At 43.6% G+C, this 6,270-nt stretch overlaps 1 long non-coding RNA gene across 1 annotated transcript; it reads left to right on the top strand.

The window, feature by feature from the left end:
• The first annotated feature begins 472 nt into the window (after window positions 1-472).
• Window positions 473-6,023, top strand: LOC125486690. Its single transcript, XR_007265329.1, has 2 exons — window positions 473-662; window positions 5,900-6,023. It is a non-coding gene; the product is annotated as an uncharacterized LOC125486690 (long non-coding RNA).
• Window positions 6,024-6,270: the final 247 nt, after the last annotated feature.

Genomic DNA, 6,270 nt, shown 5'->3' on the forward strand with positions numbered 1-6,270 from the left:
CTTAAGAAGAAATAATGTTAGTGTAATCTCGAATTATTTACCCGTGGAAGCTGCAACTCTTTAAACCATTGTTAGAAAGGAAGTGGTTTGTTTAACAATATAATTGGCTAAAATGTGATCTGCACAGGGAGAAATAAAATGTTAAAAAGGGGAAGGTTGCTCACAGGAGCGACAGCCTGTTGGGGAAGAAAGCTGGTCAGGAAAATTATATCTTCACCGAGCGAGTTCATTGTACATCTAATCACTTGGCAGGAGATTGATCTCCTGAATCCAAACCACCTCGATGGGACATGTTGGCAAAGCTGGATCTTAAATAACACTTGGCGTCAGGCTCCAATCAGAGAAATAACTGAGGTACTAATTATAGCTTCAGAAATCCGTTTAATGAACAAGGGAACAAAGTTCAGAGTTTACTCCGCGCTGTAGGTGATCAGTCTTTGCACTCAGCACCCCATTTCCTCTGGCCCTTGGAAGGACTGCAGTCAGAGAGAGTGGGAGGAGAGTTAAACTAAGGTTAGGAACTAGTGCATAGCAGCGCGCAGTCCACTGCTTAGTCTAGGGCACACACAGAAAAGACTGAAGTCATGTGAATCAACGTGACAACTGAAAAATATACACTGTACAAATATAAAGCACAGACAACCTCGATGCTGCTTGGCCAGGTATTATCTTTTATTTTAAATCAGCATTTAGCAGCTTTCTGTCTTCTCTCTCTATTTCTCCACCTCTCCCTCTCTCTCTGTTTAATAGAGGATTTATTTTTGGCAGGACGCCAGACTGTGAATATCAGATGCATGATGGTACTGGTTCTTGAGGCCTCGTTATGATGGCTACGAGCCACGATCAATTGCTGGTGAAATAAGTTGGCTGTCCGCCAATCTCAGGTTGCTACGCAGCCAGCCTGCCCTGCGCTGTTCACTGTTAAATCACAGAAGGCAAAAGATTGGCTCCAGACAACTTTTTTTTCTCTCTTATGTTTAACCCATTTCAGGCAATCGGCATTGCATCAAGATACTGAAGTGTAAGCTTTCAGGCAACTGTCACAGGTTGAAGGTTTAAAATTAAGATGTAATTATGTGTTTGTGTGGGTACAGGGACATTTTTTTTGCATATTAATGTGGGTGTTGGTGGCATTTGATGTCCATCCCTCATTGCCCTTCAGAAGATGATGGTGAGCTGTCTTCTTGGACCACTGTAAATCAATTTAACATAGAGTGGTGGCGATGGGTAGGCAGGCTCAAAACGACTTTCGAAAAAAAAAGTTGAATAATTGTAAATTCAGCCACCTCGGAGAGATTTCTGAAAGAGACACAGGTCATGTTCTTTTGTTTCCTTTGACTGTAAATGCACCAGTATTTCTGAGGCTGTAGTTGGCAACACTCCATCCTTAAATATACCCATAGAAGACAGTGACACTCGTTCTAATACTGTGCTTCATCACAAATAATCTTGGCAAAGTTTAATTGGCTATTTGTATATGTTAATGCCTTGTGTTAATTATACTGCGTGAATTGCACAATGGGATCTGGAAGACTGCAGCAGAGCGATTAGTTCTAAAATGTTATGTTTCTGTCTGCAAAGAATGTACCAACTAAGGAGTTACTCCTATTGCCTGGTGTTTCACTTGGCTGCTACCCCGTTAGATGCCTTGGTATCTTCAAGGCCGCTAGGGTCTAGACAGTTCATTGTCCCCTGGCATTAATGGGTCCTGTACTGCTGTACAATGGCTGGTGGCTCTTCAGGCATCTCAATTGCCTGGCACCAGACATGGAGTGCTGGGTGGCGTGATTACATGGTTGATCAAGCGACTGAGAGAGAGGGGGGGAAGGCAGGGAGATGAGGGGGGGATTCGAGGGGATGAGAAAGCAGCGTTCTGCAGTGTGAATCCTCCTTTTCCCAAGCAGTCGCTGATTTTTGATTCCCTTTCTTTGTGTCTGTATGTGATGGTGTATGTATGTGTGTGTGAGTGAGTGAGTGATGCTGCAAATTAGGTTTTCAGTTTGAAAAATGATCCCTAGCTGCTTCATTCCCAGTCAGCACATTTGAAGCTCGAGATTAATGTCCATGATTGGTGTAAGACTGCCGCAGTAATCCGTGAGCAGAATGCAAGATGGGATATGGGGGAAAGGCCAAGATTCATGCCTATACTCAAGAGTTTACACAAGTCTCCATAGTAACATGCCTGGTTATTTTGTATGCGTTTGATTTTTGTTTTTGTGAGGACAGATTAAAAGTGTACATTTGTTTGACCAGAATATTTGATGTTATTATCGGCAATATTCCTCTTTTCTTTCTGAAGAATTATGTTCCTCCAATTTTTAAAATAATGGACTTTCACTGTATTGCAGTTATAAGCAGCAGCCAAATGACTGCGTGCTCGCTCTGTAACGTTTCTCTCCCGTTTTCTCTGTCTTGCACACACCTCTGTCTTTTTCCTTCTCTTGTTTGTCTTCTCTCAATCATGTCCACTTCCTTCATTTCTCTCTCTCTCTCTGTTCTTTCCCTCTTTTCTCTCCTAATCTCTCTACTTTCCATTTTTTTTCTCTCACTACCCATCTTTCCCCTCTCCATTCATTTCTCTCTTCGTCACTCCTTCTTATTTCTCACTCTTTCTCTTTCTGTCTTGTCTACTCTCATTCTCCTCTTCCTTGCATTTTTCTTTTTCTTTTCCGGCCACGGAGTTGGCAAAGCCTGTGAGCTTTTGTCGCTATTTTCCAACCTCTGAACACCGCCCGCCCCAACAACCCACCCAGAATTGGTGATGAAAAGACTATGAAAAAGAAATCACTCCTCGACTGAACCCCCACCCCCAACCTGTGCAACCCCCCCCAGCCCCCACTCGGCACGCACACGCACACACTTCACACACACACACTGCTCTCTCTCACACAAACACACACACACATACACACACACACACACACACACACAAAAATTAGTCATTGGCTTCGCAAGAGAGAGGGGGAGAAAAGGCTCCTTCAGAAGTTGCCTTGTCCTTCCTGGGTAAGGTATGTTGGAACACCATCTCCAATCCAGCTATTCACACGTACGGAGAAGCAACATTTCAAACCCGATCAGCAGAGGGAGAGAGAGAAAAATTGGGATTGTAAGAAGCGGTGTGCTGCAATCAGGCTGCTTGTAAATACTCTCTCCTCTCTGTCATGGCTCTCCGCTTCTAAAAAGCATGCCAAAAAAAATTGAAAGGCTCAGTGTTGGCGATTTTACAAACAGATGTTGCCTCTTGATGCTCAGTTAAAGCAGAGACCAGAACAACAGTTTAGACACTCTAAACGGCTTTTAGGGGTTTGCTTTTAGGTGTGTTCAGGATTGGGGGGTGCGGAATGCGGGGCTGGAAGGCCGTACTTTTATTCACGTTAGTTAAAAAATCATCATTTTCTCCAGTCATAAATTCACTAATCTCAGTTTTACACTTTGTAAGCTGTTTTTGAAAATTAAAAGCCGCTTCCTTTTATCTATTCTCATCAACTGCAATGTGGACAAAGCAGTGAATGAAGTCTAGATCCGTCTTAAAATATCCCAGCTTCTCGCCCGTCTCCACAAAGTTTTAAAAAAAACCCCAATGATCGGGAATTTTCGGACGTTCCTGGTGAGTTAAAGAAAACACCACCGCAGACACAATGGTCGCTTTTTGGTTCTTTTTCTTATTCTTGGCATCCACATTCTCCTTCTTTCTGCCATTCTCCCCCCCCCCCCCTTTACCCCCCCCCCCCCCCCACGTATTGTCAAATGGAAATAGTTATTTTGACATAATGTGGCTCTCAAGTTATTAGCCTCGAGGGAAGCAATCCACTTTGAATAGAAAAGTAGAAAGGGGTAATTGTGCAAAGCCGGGCAACTGTTAATGCTCTCCAGTGCCAACGTTACTCCATATTGCTTGTCTTTGCCAGGATGCAGACATCTACATAGACAGCCGTCTGCAATCCTCCTTCGCTTTCTGTTGTTTTCCTGACCTGTGCCTCCGTCTCGAAAGTGTTAAAATTATTTGGCACCAGAACTGCATTTCAAAGCAGATTTGTCTTTTCTTTGCATTCAAGATTCACAGGGTACCATCTGATATTAAAATTCACATTGTCGGGCTTTGTGTATTGTGCCAAGATCCACTCTAAACCCTTTGCTCTTTCTCTCTCTCTCTCATTCTTGTTCCTTCCCTCTCTCTTTCCTTCCACCCCTTTCGTCCTTAATTGCCATTTAACGCATAGAGAGAGAAAAGAAAACTAAAAAAAGGCTCCTTCAAAGTTTTCTGGCTCTAGGAATTAGATGTTTGATCGCGATTGAAAGGCTGAATTTTTTGTTTGTGTGTGTCATGTGTGTGTGTGTGTGTGTGTGTGTGTTTGTCTGTCTGTGTCTGTGTCTGTGTCACCTAAGTCTTTGTGAGCCTGTGAATCTTTGTCTTCCCCCTATCTGCTGATGGCTATCCATCAACCAAATGGTACTGTCGCTGTACTAAGTAAGAATCTGCAGTGCCCGGGCACTGCATGATGCCAGCTTTGCTTAGTTGGGACAGCATTAGATCAAAGTTGAGGGGGGTTGAAATAATTCAAAAATGCACCATCTGAAAACTGCTGCAAAGCTTTGTCCCATCATTTTTTCGTTGTTTGTTTTCGTTGATGAAAATCAACGCAAATATTTCCCTGCTAATCCCACCCGGATGAAACAAAAGAATAGTAATCGCCATTTTTTTTTGCTAGCAAGGGGAAACAGCTGGCTTGTGCAGTCAGCAGATTTAATTGCGAGAGAAACCAATTCCATTCGCAAAGGATAAAATTCTATTTGGCGATCCTTTAGTTGGACGACAGGAAGCAGGCAGACTCCCCCTTTTGCTTGTGCCTGTGTTGTCTGTGTGCTTTTCCGGAATTATGGAATTACCCGAAACCTGCTCGGAGCATTTGTGTTGGCAGCGCTGTTCTCAACGTTGGTGGTACTGCGCAATGTCGAGGTAGGCCCTATTGTCACAAGCAGCGAAGCATCTTAAAATGAGCTGGGAGGTTGGGTGGAAGGAGGAGAGCAGATAGGGAAAGGAGGGTGGTGTCTGGTGTGTGGGGAAGGGGCAGGGAGGAGGGGGAGCTTGGATGCAGCTCCATTTGGACCGCTCTCCCTCTCTCCCCGCAAGCAAACCTGTTGTGCTGTGTGTGGATTTTGTGTAAGTGCGTCAGCTTTATCATGTTCCCTTTCTTCATTCTCTGGGCTCTGATGGCGAGACGGTGAGCAGCAAGGTGAGGCCTGCGCCTCAGCTTTTAGCAGAATTCGTGTGCTTGCCTTTTGCAAGGGGGCGGAGTAGGGTGGGTGACTGCCTCAATCCGGCTGCACGCTGCCGTTTCTTTCTGGAATTCTGCAACGTGTGTGAGGAAGACTTGGACTGTAAGCCGCACTTAAAGTTGGTCCAAAGGCATTGTTGCTTTTTTTCAGGAGGGAAAGGTTTAGGAGAGAGGCGAGAATGAAAGTGAGAGAGCGAAATCAAGACACAAAGGCTGTGTATCCAAGCTTGGCGTTCAGAAGGCGCCTGGGTAGCTAGCCAAGGAGTCCGCTGTGGTACAAAGCAAATCTTCCAGAATCTGAGTCAAGTAATTCTTCTGATAGTAGTTGTGCTTTTTTCATTGAGAGATCATACTTTTCACTTAATTCTGCCGCTATATCTCATTTTCACAGTGATTTGAATCAAGAAACTTTAATTGCGTTTAAATGTATGTACGGACAAACGTCCAATATTTGATGGACAAGACGAGATGAACACTCTTTGTAACGTTTAATAAATTACAAAGCGTTATCTGGTTTAAATGTCCTGAGTTAGTCGTTTTGGAATTATTAGCAGTGAAGTATTTCATTTGCAATCTTTAAAAATCTCCTTTTCATTTCTTAATTTTTCTCCCTTCTATTTTAGGATCTGAGAACTCGGCCTAGTGAGACAGAACACAGCCTGATGAGCCAACAACATCCTATGCCAGAAGTTGAAACTGAGAGCTAACAGATGGCCCTACATGTGCACATACAGCAACTAGATCACAGTGTGTTGGTGTTTTGGGTTTTAATATTACTTTTATAATTGTTTTGGAAAAGCTTTTAATTTGTCCCCATCTTTGGTCAGATTTTGAGTTGGGAAGATGCAATGACTTTTTTGCAAATTCATTTAAAAGTGCAACCAAAGTGAAAGGCGATCTCTACTTCAGGGAGCTTTGGACTAAGCTCACAATTTGCACAACGGTTGTGAACCTGTACGTGTAGAGAGAAAGGGAAGTGAGAGAAGGGGAATAA

This window comes from Rhincodon typus, chromosome 32, assembly GCF_021869965.1.
Source record: "Rhincodon typus isolate 14 chromosome 32, sRhiTyp1.1, whole genome shotgun sequence".
Taxonomy (NCBI): Eukaryota; Metazoa; Chordata; class Chondrichthyes; order Orectolobiformes; family Rhincodontidae; genus Rhincodon; species Rhincodon typus.